This window comes from Helicoverpa zea, chromosome 21 (assembly GCF_022581195.2).
Source record: "Helicoverpa zea isolate HzStark_Cry1AcR chromosome 21, ilHelZeax1.1, whole genome shotgun sequence".
NCBI classification, from domain to species: Eukaryota; Metazoa; Arthropoda; class Insecta; order Lepidoptera; family Noctuidae; genus Helicoverpa; species Helicoverpa zea.
The window spans coordinates 9,047,568-9,061,612 of NC_061472.1; the positions used below are offsets into that span (position 1 = coordinate 9,047,568).

Sequence of the window (14,045 nt, forward strand, 5' to 3'; positions counted from 1 at the left end):
CCCAGCTGATACGACATAGTAAACTTGCGAAAGATTATTCATCCTTGAAACGTACACACGTTGCTAAGCAAAGTTACACTAACATTTAGCTAGGAGTAAGCGGATCTAGTAGTCAGTCGTGACTGGAAGCTGTATCAACGTTTTTATTTAGAGTTTCTACTACATGTAACTGTTCACGGCTATGAATGACAAATTAATTGCTATGAAAATTGCGTATACTGTCTTACGCTTTTGTATCACACATATGATATGAAGCAAGGATCTATTCAGAACATAGTTTTTGTCAAAATCGTCTCAAATCTTCGGTAGAAGAATGATAAATATAGGTAAGTATGTAAAGATTAATGGTTAAGATTTTAATATAGAATATCTATCGATGGTTGCATAAACAGGTAGGTCTCAAAAGCCCTGACAAATGACAATCAATACAGCACAAATACTCAGTTTTCCGCTAAACGCTCCGCTCTCCGCCATCACTAAGCCCCGCCGAGCCCACGGCACTTGCAGTCCGATTCAGTTTTAGGTCGTAGCCTTACATAACAATTGAATAATGGCGCGTACGCATACCGTCCGGCCGCTAACACAAACTACACACAGCTGCACTTGTGATACAAGTTTGTGTATTTACTCATTATCTCTAGTAAACAGAGCCAAACTACTTTACTACGGGAAGCATTCTGTTAGATAAGTGTTATATTTAAAATTCCGGAACAGGTGAACGGGACTTTATGGGATTTGCTTGGGAATTTCCCATACCATACATGTTCTTAAATAACTCTGCACTATCCAGGCCTTGGAATCAAAGGCCATAGCCTTAAAACTCGAAGACCACGTTACCGCACCATTCATTTGTAACTTTACCTACTAAAACTAAAGTCTTCTAACTCAAAAAACTATCCTCCTCTCTCACCTTATTTTCCCATGTTAATAAAGCAAAAATCTACACAGAACGAGTGCAAACATTCATATGGATTCAACTAAGTTCAGTAATGCAGACAACAGTTGGTCAGCAATTCAGGTTCTATTTTGTCTGACATGGCAATTATTAAAGAACGCTCAATTGAAGTATGCTGTCAGACCAGATTTTCAGGACAAAGTAACCGAGAAAGCACATTCAAGTCAAATTCAAACAAGAATTAAACTCCCAAATGAAATGTTTCATAATGACTTGGACGTATAGTCTCGACACCTATACGGTCATTCAATTTAGCTATGCAATTTACCTTTGGACCATCGATTAACAGTTAAGATATGGAACCTTCAAATAAATATGTTAGGGACCGGACCGGATATTAGCCACATCCTAATGTTAGCTGATGCAGTGGCCTTGCCAACTAGGTCTTTTAACACATTAATCTTTGCAGTACTAGATGTATGTTGGGACATGACCCCGTATGATTGTTAATTGTAGCCCATTTGAGACCTATGATTAGGAGGAAACTGCGTTTGAACGTTTTTCTAAGCAGATTAAAACCACTCTATGTAGGTCTTTACCACATGTTTTCTGAACAGTCAAGAAATCTGATTAGATGATAGTACAGAAATTATTTCGCATATGTTCGTGTAGTAAGAGCTGTATTTCATAAACATGATGATAGTGAAATCGCATGTAAGTCCCAAAGCGAAGATGTTGCGATAAATCCACTAGAGCTGATTTCCCAAAACCCATCTGTTATTGAATTGGCAGGCCTGGCGCTTCATGCTCAATAAGCTCCTACCACGCAGGGTCAAGACTTGCAAACCTATAAATTTCCCATTCAATACCCATGTCCACAAAGCTGTCTCCGCTCGGCTACACTTGTTCCCATAACCTATGGCTTGCACCATAGAAAGTCCATTGAATTCAATGTAGCAGTGGACAGATGCATGTGTTTAGCGGTGCCGTTACTTAGATATTGTCGGACAAATCGCGGACTAAAGATCATGGGAAATGTGTGACAACTTTACTTGCCGTGTTTAAGTATTGTTGTTCATAAATAATGTTCGAGTCTGTTACTGAAGTGGTTGTCGTTGTATAGATTGAGTTAGGAACTTTCGATAACAGTTTATCTTGTTGCGAATGTTTGAGAGAAATCTTGTCGATGGAGCCAGTGTGGTCTCGTTGATATGTTAACTTCTTTGGTAGTCAATGTGGTTTCTATTTGTCTTTTATTGATGTACATATTTTCTATAATTTCATTCAATGTTGTCAATCAATTCTTGTATTCAATTGTTTCATCAATTATGTCTATATCGTAAATCCTTACATTTTATTCTTTCCTACGTCAGTAGCTTCATCATCTGTCTCTCGCTACATTTTCAGTAATAAAGTGTATTATTTATGGAGTTAGGTGAAATTATGTCATTAGCCAACTGTATTTCATTGAATAATTTTATCATGTCCAGATCATTTGGATAAGATTACAGAAATTTCAATTACCACGTTAACTGTCTTTGCATTTTGCATACCGGCTCTGAGAAAACATATTTGTTCTACGTTATGTGACGTTACGCACTTCTTAATTTTAATATTTTGCCCTCTTCCCATGCATCTTCTATCAACTCCCTTTTATTTTATGTATTACCTTTATTTATCTTCGATTCCATTTGTAAGTATTGTAGATTTCTGGTTTTTCCTAAATACAAATCTAATCTTCTCTTTTATCAAATATTTCCTCAAGCTCTGGAATTTTCTTGCGGACAATTCACAAAGTTAACTTTTTCTTACATTGTTCCTTAAATTTATTTATTTTGCAAATATGGGTACATACATGTAGATCTTATTTTATTTTACAAAAGGAGCGTTGACCATATCCTACCAATATAAGGCTTGCCAAATTAAACTATTAAATAAAACAAAAAACAGAAAAAAAGGGAAATCATACAGTTCTAATTATTATTCTAATTCTATAATTTATCTTCAAAAAATTCTCTTACACTATAATACCTACGCCTTTGACAATAACAATGTTTTAACTTTCCTCTTAAACATGTTGATCTGTGAGGTTTCGAGAACAGATCTTGGCAAATGGTTATAGATCCGAGGCGATACAGTATTTAACGTTATTTCCAAGAAATATGTTAGACTTAGATTCAAATTAATTGAATAGTTTAGCTCCAACCAAATCATAACGTTATCAGCTTGACCTAACGTAATCTCAAAACATTACCTACTTATCACAGTAGCCATAAATTACTGTTTGCCAGTTAAAGTTAAATCGTCAAATTAACCAAAGTTTTTGAACATTTAAGTTGTGAGCTTGATACTCAATTTGTTAATTTAATGTTTAGTTGCGTTGGAATGTGTAAAATTTACATGTTGACTTCAAAGAGGCCGAGGGTCTGAATTTTGTTCTTGTATAGATTTTGCATTTAACTTCGTAACATACATTCGTAACATTCGTAACGTACAATATCAAACGCCAATTAATAGAAGTAGTTGAGTGGTCCAGCCTAACAAAACAGTCAACAAAAAAATCATAACGCCAATATGTCCTGTTCCCATTAAAAAAAACTGAACGTTGAAAAACATTCTTCACAACAAATTTTTATTTACGTAACGCCCGAAGAAGTAAAGGGATGTCCCATCCTTCTACGAACCTGATAAAGGCGAACACATACATCTGTACTTAGTATAATATATTGAAAGTGATAGTGATTAGTGGAGCAATCAGACGCACTATTTACAGCCGGTTATAAATACGCGCCACTGTGATCTGTTGTCACTAGTTAAACACGATGGCCGATTGAGAGCGATGTTGTAAGTAACCTTGTGCACCAAAATGTCTTGCTTGCAAAACAAACACGCAAAAATCTATCAATTTTTCCCTAGTTAGTAAAATAGTGATGGGAATGCAAACATAGCGTTCCATTTTCGATAGTGTTTTTTTTTCAGTATTTAAAATCGATAAGTCACAATTCAAAATTCGAACTCCATGGCTACTTTAAATGCTGGCCAGCAAAATACCGTTCTGTACTTATGACACTTATGCAATATTGAAAATCAGAAAATGTTAGCCTTCGGTAACGAGATCTCATTTTAGGGGTCAACTTGTGACGAGAATTACGCGAATTACAAACCGGAACACGGCAGAAGCCGGTCCGGCAGGTTGGTGCTCGACTTTTTAAAATATTTGGACTGAGTCTTTTTTCATTCATTTAATGACTTACGCATGTATTTAGTGTGCAAAAGAGATTTGTTGCAACGTCTCAATAAAAAGCAGAAGACATTTACCAGTTTGTGATGCTAATGTTGTATGAAATTTTGAAGAAAGTGAATTAAGAATAATACACTTATTCCTCAGCTCAACAAAAATTTGTTAACATATAGTTTCCTTCACAATATCGGCCATGAGTTATCATGTTTCTTCACATTTTTATTCCACCTCTTATTTTTCAATACAATTTTCGGAATCCAATAAAAGCATAAAGAAAGCTTAATCCAAACAAACCAAAAATAACAACCGAAATATCTCAGTAGCCTTTACATTAAATTGTAAAACAATAAAATTTACAATAATGTATTCGCCCAAAGGCAAAAGGGCCGAAAATCGCAGCCGAACACGAAATATTTGGTCTTATCGACAAAATGTATCGTGGACACGGTATCCGCACTTCATGTTGCAAAACTTTTTAAAACTTTTCATATGAATTCAATGGACACATTATTTCATACTGACATTTGGTGGACTGTTATTTTAATTTATTATATTTTAAAATTTTATTGTTTCTTCTGTATTTTCGCGCTATTAAAGTCGTTTGCGTATTTTATTTATTTAAGTTACCCAATAATTTTTACTCCGCTTTTATTTTTGGGTGTTGACTTTCTCTTCATACATATAAAGGGACAATATTAATTTTCGGCATTGTTTTATTGACAAACACTGTATTTTGTCTTAAATCATTGAGTAACTTTTCGTTGTTTTTCGTTTCCTTACTTTATTTTGCTAATGCTGTACTATGTGCGTAAAAACTAGCAAAATGTAGCTGCGTTAGGCACTTGTATTTACATTTTTCGCGTAAACTGTTGTAGGTACCTAAATATTAGATATAGTTTTCAAATATAATACAGTATAAATGCTGACGAAGTTCGAACTAGATGTGAAGTAAATTAAAACATGTTTATCTATTTAAATGCACTTTCATTATGACTCGCTATCAGCTATATCTCTTTTAATAAGTCTTCAATCTCACTTCAAAGATATTGTACAACAGATTACAAAAACTATTCAAATTATAATAAATGTGAGACGGAAAAACAGATATTGCCCGTTAAAATTAAAGAGCACGTGTTCAATTGAAAAACATACATTTATAACTAAGGCATTCATTTTCGTTGAAGTCGTAGTAGCAACTTTTCTAATGCAACTTTTCTAAGTTTGTATGTATTTTCTAAGTAGGTATACCTTGGATACTAATGGCTGAAAGGTGAAGGAAAACATCTCGCAGAAACCTGAACTATAAAGTCTTAAATCACCAACGCGCATTGAGCAAGCGTGGTGATTAACACTCAATCTTTCTCCGTGTGAGAGTAGGCCTGTGCCCAGTAGTTTCGTTTTGGCCTGAATCTTACAAAAAACCTATAAATTGTATCAGAAAAAATATCGTTTTAGCTGACGAGATGATTTTGTGGCGAGTCTCGGGCTTGATTCTTTCAAAACAAACACTCGAATGTATCCAAACAGCTGTTAACATATTTTGGTGTATGGTACCAACACAAAGGAGTTCCCTAAAATCACTATACAGTTGCTACTAAGATTTGATATTTTTAAAAATATTTCGTATTTTTTTAGGGAACTGAAACATTATTTGGGTATGACACTCCTAATGGAATATTCACTAAAAAATATTATATCTAAAGATTAATTAAAATTTCATTAGTGGGTAATAAAAAACAATAATTTACGCAGAAGTAGAGCATTACTCACGTCAGAAACTCGCTTATCTGCCATTCTATTGCAATTAATAAATAGACTCGGCATAAAAACATCCCAAACTATACCTACTTGTATGACTGTACTCAAGACCGATAAAAGAATTATTGAAAAAACTGACTCAAATAGAATAAATCTATTCGAAAGCATAATAAATTGATTCGTTCCACTTAGTACCGCGAAGCACGTGTCACTTAGGAAAAATTCCAAAAATATCATTAAATTATTTATACAATGTATTCAGGGCCCTTCTTGACCGGTTGTTTATTTTATACGGGTAACAGTCGTTTGTGTAACTTTCCTACGTTTTTATCTCGAGTTTCGGATGTGCGTGCGCATTCTACGGCTTGTTTGGTAGCTAAGATGCTGCTGCGCGAAACGTATAAAAAAAATACAATTGGTAAATGAGATCTATTTTTAAACAAAAACATTTTTTTTTGTTTATGTTTTAACTGTTTAAATTCAGTTATTCGTGTTATTTTTTATTTATCGCTTAACTTCATTTACTATGCGTTAGCCCTGGACACATTATCCAGACCAATTATTACGAACATGTTTAATTAGGCACATGTTTAAATCGTATGGACCGAAATAATACATTTTCAGTAAGACACAAATTCGAAATATAGTCAGAAACTTTCTTAAACCATTTAATAACCTTCATAGAAAGTGTTAACAACTATTTAAAGCCAGGCTTACATTATTTACACTCATAAAAATCCCTGTGCACTAAGAGAATGAATGTGTAAGAAAACATAGTTCATAATAAAATGTCCTTTTCTGCGTCAATAAAAATAAAATGCTTGTCTACACGTAAATAAAGCCGTAAAGAGTTTTACGATAATCTTGTATTTTTCTTACTAGAACAACACACTAGGATTAGTCGGTAATCCCACGCAAGCCACTTGAAACTAAGATATGTTTACTTTTCTTGTATGTATGTGTAAAGATAAAACCGAGAAGTTCAATATTAAAAACTATTCAACTTTTAATAGCTATTAATATTACCATCATTTTTTCTTAAGTTCACAAACCTTTTTGGAATAGGTAGTAAGGCCCTTCCAAAAGTACATAACATGACGACGATTTTTTTTATACGCAAATGAGTGTTTTTTTTAGAATATTTTGTGACGTTAAAACGCTAATGGCACCAATGAACTCGGAAGTCATTTTACTATTTTTAGTATGGTCACATTAATTTGACACTTTCGCAACGAAACGTTAATAACTCTTAAGTAGGTACCTATGGACCATCGAAAAATGTTAAAAATCAAAATATAGGTACCTACTTAGAATTAAGTGATAAAATATGTTTCTTGACAATGTGTGAATTTCTGTAAACCTGTAAACTGAAGCCCTGTCCGTCTGTTTGTTACAAATTCAAGGACTGGTGAACACATGATTATATATGGATCTATAACTAGTTTCAGGTTTAAATATGTTATTTATGAATATATTCTTCGTAATTATTTATGATATATTACGAAGCTTTCGTTGTTTTTTTTTTTTCAAAAATCTTTTAAAAGTCAAACATTGCACGCCCTCAGCAGCATTTTAGCGACCTCCCCAAAATTAAGGTTAATTGACTTTTCGTCTACGTTATTGATTTTAGAACTGTCTATTTGTTTGTTAAAATAGCTGAATGGCTTATTAATAGCGACTGGGCGATGGTTCTCACACATTAAATATATGTCACGGAATATATTCCATGTCTTGTGTATCAATCACCACATAACGACTGCATCTAATTTTCGATTGAGTACCAACCCGTGGTTCTGGCCAATAAAATTCCGCACGCTGACGTTAAGCGTATGTAAATGTACATTTTTGTAATCAGATATAAATATGTATGATATTTGTTTTAGTAGCCGTTTTTTATGCGTATTTTATTTACTTAGAGTAGGTACTATGTTGGAAGTTTTAGTTTAGTTTTTGCTTGCAGCCAAAACTGAAGTTTTATAAATTTGTTTCACTTATAAAGTAGCTTTGCACCAATTTTACCAGCTTTCTGAGGGAATTTGTTTCCGAACATTCAAATCAGTTCAGTGGCAAAAGCGTGAAAGTCGAACAGACAGACGCATTTACTTTTGCACTTATAATATTATTAGTAAGGATCCTCTCAATATGTATGAAATTAACCTGACTTATGACTTATAACTTTACCCGTCATAGACAATTGAAGCAAATAGAAAAAAAACTCCTAAGATAAGATCTAAAACGGACTAGCAGCTCTAATTATACCTGATAATAAAAGCTAGACGTAATAAAATTCTAGTTAAATATACTATGAACGAAGATAGGTAGCCTAGGACAACATTACTGACCTATATCTCATGTATTGACTTACAACTGACTGATAAGCAGCTGATAGATAGTTCTTCATTCATTACTGTCTGGCTTCTTTGTAATAGTTAAGTCGCGTTTAAGGTCTCTGGACGGGACGGCGACGCGACGCTGAGCAGTTGTAATGTACTAGATATTACGGAGGCCGCCACACAGAGCCGTCCCGCTCGACGCGACGCGACGCGACGATCTAGTACATTGTGTCGCGTCGCCGTCCCGTCCCGCCGCGCCGCGCCCGCTGTGTGCAGAGACCATTACCTACTGGGTAAAACCAACTCGGGTCTTACCAAGGGATTGTCTTACCTGGATAACTGGGTTGTGCTGATACTCAGCTGCATGCGGTGAGACTGGAAGCCGACCCTAACATTGTTGGGAAGTCACGGGAGATGATGATGGCGTAGTTGGTAAAAAACCAACCTCTTAAGTACAAGTATGTGAGTTTGATTCCAGGTCAAGCAAGAACCAATGAAACTTTTCTAAGTTTGTATTTACTTTCTTAGTATATATCTTGGACATAAACATGATTTAATTTAAGGTGAAGGAAAACATCTTGTAACCTGGACTATAATGTCTGAAATCTCCAATCCCAATTGAGCAAGCGTGGTGGTTAACGCTCAATGCTTCTCCGTGTGGGAGCTTTAATTATTATTTATGTAAAAACAAGTCATCTCATTTAATTACCGCTAAGAATTATCATAAGACAAAATCTACTTAAAAATACCTGCTCTACTTTGATTGATCCAATCAATCACTCTACAACGGAATTGTAATGATTGATTCAGCGATTTAGATTATTTGGTAGAGTATCTATGTGTATGGTAATTTCATCTTTGAAAATGACCCACTCTTACGTGATAAAATTTATATGTTTAATGAAAAAAATTTCGTTTCTTTATATAAGCTTCATAGACAAAACATCAAAATTAAGCAAAGGAGTCGTTATTAGGAAGATACATATAGTGAAATGACCACATTTGCCTTTATTGTTAAAATTACGAAGCGCTTTATATAAGTAGCTAGGTATACTATATTTACAGACCTAAGTAAGTACCTAGGTACATACGCACGTTACGTCATGAGATAAAATATTTGCTAACATACGTGTCTTTGGCGTAGTTTTCTGCTGGCCCTGAACCGTAGACAGATATAAATATAAATAAAATCAAACAATTCATCGTAATATTAAAAGGAAAACTGGTCAAGGGCAATCTCCACACAATACAGCGAATCAACAAGTCTTTACCGCCCAGTGGGCAAACTTATAAAAAACCTAGAAAAAAATTTTTCTAACACGGAATTTCGGCGAGACATTTCACAAGCAATCAATCAAACCGGACTACCGCAGTTTTCGGTGCAGATAACACGAAACGGGACAGCAGATAAGTAATTTATATCGCAACCGCTATCGTACATTGTATACTTTCTTCAGTTTATCGTCGTAATCAAATCAGTGCCAGATACCGGTAGGCGGGAATCGAGATAGCGAAACGAAAAATTCCGTGCGATTCTAAACTTTGTGACAAAAACTCCATCATGGCCGATTTATTTTTAGTTGCGAAGAAAATTTTCATTACGAGGTCATTGTTTTGCAGGCGGTCGCAGACGCTGTTTTGTCTCGCACACAAATAAATGTATTTAAGCATATGTGGCGTTTACATAATTTGTCATTTTTATTACTCAAGTATTGTATAAATTGCTTCGTAACAGACTGTGTGTAAACTCGGACTTTGTATTAGCTTCAGTCCGTTTTGTGACTATTATATCCGCATGAACAATACGTGTGCGTTATCATTAGGTAGACTGAAGAGTTAAAGAATGATTCAAATGGTGTTTAGCTGAAATATAATGTAAGACCGTGTGCAGCTAAAATAATACCGCTTTTATCAATTCAGTCGAACCTTTAAATATTATTGCAGATTAAAAGATTCTAATTAGTAAGAGCAAGGAGGAGACCCATTTTTTATGCGCCTTCCTCTTATCTACAAATTATTACTACAGTCGTACCAAACGGAAATATGTAGACTAATTCAATAACACTTTTTTTATATTGGTACCACTGTGACACTAGTTACCCTTTCTTACTGGCACGGAACCCGGAAGCCGGGATAAGATAAAAAGCACGCACTTCATCGATATCTTATCGATACACACCCACGTTGTTCGCACATCATTAGACTTTAATAATCTTGATCTGCAACATTGCTTAGTAGCGTATACAATTTTGACAAAATACCTAAATTCAATAAATTTTCGTCTCCATCTAATAAAATGGCTGTTTATTCAAAAGGATTATGCATAAAATGTTAAGTGGTTGCAAATAAGCTATTAAAATAAGATTACGTTTTTATGATGTAAAAAAACTTGCGGCTGCATCGTAGCTGGTTTTTGGCTAAAAAAACTGTCATAGATTCCATCTTTGGTCCGTAATAAACTTTTTTTACCACACTTAGGCAACGGTTACGTGTATCGACCAAACGTATTTAGATAAAAAAATAAGAGCAAAACGGTGTATTGTCTCTTAGCGATTTATAATCAATCATAGTCTAGTCAATCTGCCATTTTGTCGAGAACAAAAAAATGTGGCAAAATATTAATGAAAACAATTGTGGATATTATAGTAGATACATTAGGTTAGTAATTTATGGGTTGTAAAGGCTTGGCTTGCAATCATTGAACTGGCAACACCTTCAATGACAGGTTGTTGGCCCACCGCCTACAACACTCATAACGTAATCAGCTTCCTTCAATTAACATCAGGAAGTGTACGGGACAAATATTAAGAGTTTCTCATCAACCCTTACAAGCCACTAGGTTTCAACGTATAATTTTATAAAATAGATTTACTCTTAAAAAAAACGAAAAAACGACTACAATATTTATTAAATCTTAACTAATATTAATTACTTATAGAAAGTAAAGTAAAGAGGTATATAATAATTTATTAAGACTTTTTCCAACGGACTTATTTTTTGCCAAAACATAAGGAGACCACAGAAGTTATCACAAAAAGTATTATTTAATACAGTACGTCACTTCTCTTATAAAGAAGACATTAACAGGTAAAATTATCAGACTGAGTAAAGCAATGGGCCAAAATAGTCTTGAAAAAAATAGCTCTACTAGAAGTTAATATCCTACTCGTGTCTATAACTGTAAAAAATAATATTTATACGCGAAATAGTAGCTGAATTAAGAATACATTTGGAGGTGAATATAAAAAGATGATCCGATGCACGTTTCAAACGAAAGTGAAATTAAATCTTCGGTAACAGGAAAAGTGCTTATTCATTTTTATACCAATGCATTCAGATATTTTGTATCTAATTCTAAAAAAAAGTACAATTATTATTTTTTCATACAATTTTTTCTTGACAGAAGCGGTATCTGATTTTTACGAGATTGTATTAAAAATCTTCTCAAGTTTAGAATACAACAGGTGTGTTGTCAAAACACTTATAGTTCCCTTAAAAAAAAAGTCAAAAAAATATTTAAGACATTTCTTTTATGATGACCTACTAAAAATGCAAAGAGACCACTGTGTTGAAAAGATCTAAGTAAGCCATATAAAGTTCTTCAGTGATTGAATTCTATGGGTTTTTTATGTAATAATGTTTTATATTTACATAAAAAATACCTATAAGCTAATATAAATAAATTGCGTGAAAGAATAATTCATATTTTTTTAAATACATATTGTGATCAAAAAAATGTCTTACTAAATGGTGTTTGTATAATGGTACACTTTTTCACATATGTTTTCACAATTTGAATCCTACTTATACACCAACAATATTAATTCAATAGTTTTACAAAATGATCTTATTATAGGGAAACTAAGTATCAAAATATTCATCCGCATCGCTGTCAGCTGGGATCGTGCCCAAAAGGCTGGCTGCATTGCCACGCTGGATGGCAATGCATATCCTTTGAACACTTATACACCTCTAAATACCATTTGTAAATGCACTGTAAAATATACGAACTACCTAGTGGGTACGTGTACTCGTCTGAACACGTGTTTCCATTCCACTAGTGCCAGTGCTAGACTGATTCTAAAATAAACTACCTTTTAGCACTAGTTGGTCATCACTACATTCATAAAATATGCAGCCTTAAATACAAACGTTATTACAATTATGTGCGACGACTGATGCACTCAAACTCACTTTCATTATCTCACCACTCACACTTTTTTCTCAAAATGAAATTTTTATGACTTACGTCAGTTCCCTTGTAATACTTCGTCATTTACGAACCGCTAAAAACTTCAATAAGAAATTATTTTAATTTTAATGCTCACTATTTGAACACGCAACGTAATAAAACGGTATAAGTAATAAAATTAAAATTCACTACAATTCACACACACTAATGTAAATGGTTATGAGAAACTTACCTGTTCAAATCTGTATACTCTGCCGAGGACAGATGTTGCACATACAAAATTTTTGAACCAATAAACTGTTACACTTTGAATTTTTCCTCCTGAAACCGAAGTCACACTTTCGAAATACGCTAGTTCACACAAATGGATGTTTTTCAAAACCGCGTAAGTTTCCCAACGGCGTGTCACTTTCGTACAGTTTCCGACCAGATCGTGTTCACTTGTGGTTATTGTAACTCTAACTCGAATAACTCAACACTCGTATTATTGGTGCAAATAGACATCACACAGGGAAGGTAATCGATACTAGTAATATTTCCCACCGTCGTTTCTCTGCGAACTGAAAATCACGCACATTATTAGCTAACACATGAACCACTTAAAAATACACTTATTAAGTTTCGGCACTAAAATATCATAGAGTAATAAAAACGCCTTTAGCGTCGCGCGGGAGAAATAAACAAATTCAAAATAACCTACACTGTCAATAAGAAAATTAAAAGAATCGATAAAGGACGCGATAAAACGTGTAAGTCTGCAAATGTTTACTCAAATAATTGGTGCGCCGTGTACAACGTATGTTGAGGCGCAAACTTACAGTGCGCCCCGTGCCAAAAGAGATTTTGTCAAGCAATTAGCAGATAACTGTCGTCAGATGGAACGAAAAAAAAGTTTTTCGGCAAGAAAGTGTTCGCCCCGAGCGTTTCGTAACAGGCGAGCTGAGCGCACAAGTCGTTACACTGAAATCGTCCCAAAGCAGAGATCACGTACGCACGCCGCGTGGAAACAGACCACCTAGGCACCAAACACCAATTTTCACCTGTGCGAAATGATAAAATCAACTTTTCCACGCGGTCCGGCCTTCGCTGCATTGTTATGCAATTGCAAAACGCCGGACCGGCTGCCAAATCACGAAACTAAGGTTTTCGAACGCGCGAAGTTGTTCGGAAAAACGTTAACCGGAAAAATCCTAACCTCAAATAGAGAAAGCGGCGGAAAGTTTTTGGTGATACTTTGAGGTTATTACTCTATGGTATTTTGTGTTTGCCGATCACATGTTGGTCAATTACCGGCTGCGATTTATCGTGAGCGTGTTCGGGAGCGCGCTCGGCCGACTTCGTGGAGCGGCATAACGTGACCGGCGCTGGCGGTAACTCGCGCGATACTGAGGCGTCGCGCCCAACTGCTATCTGGACTCCGCGGGCCGATACACTTTACGTCTTCAAAAAAGCTCGGCCTAACGTGCTAGCGGTACCGTCAGCAACGAAAACTGGTATACGAATGTACGGTCAGAAAAAAACATGGACCTCGTGTTTTGGCCATGTAGTATAATGGAACATGACGACACGTATGCTTCGGGGAACCGATGCATCATCAATGACAAAGTCGTAAAAGAGATTTTTTCC

General features: G+C 35.0%; 1 protein-coding gene across 2 annotated transcripts in view; it reads right to left on the minus strand.

Annotated features, from left to right (window-relative positions):
- LOC124640574 (fibroblast growth factor 22) overlaps positions 1 to 13,845 on the minus strand; it is a 181,174-nt gene extending 167,329 nt beyond the window's left edge. For both annotated transcript variants that reach the window (XM_047178393.1, XM_047178392.1), the window contains exons 1-2: positions 13,710 to 13,845; positions 12,652 to 12,979 (exon numbers count right to left, since the gene is read on the minus strand). The gene's annotated coding sequence lies outside the window, so the exon portion shown is untranslated. The remainder of the gene's footprint in view (positions 1 to 12,651; positions 12,980 to 13,709) is intronic.
- Between the last annotated feature and the right edge of the window lie 200 nt (positions 13,846 to 14,045).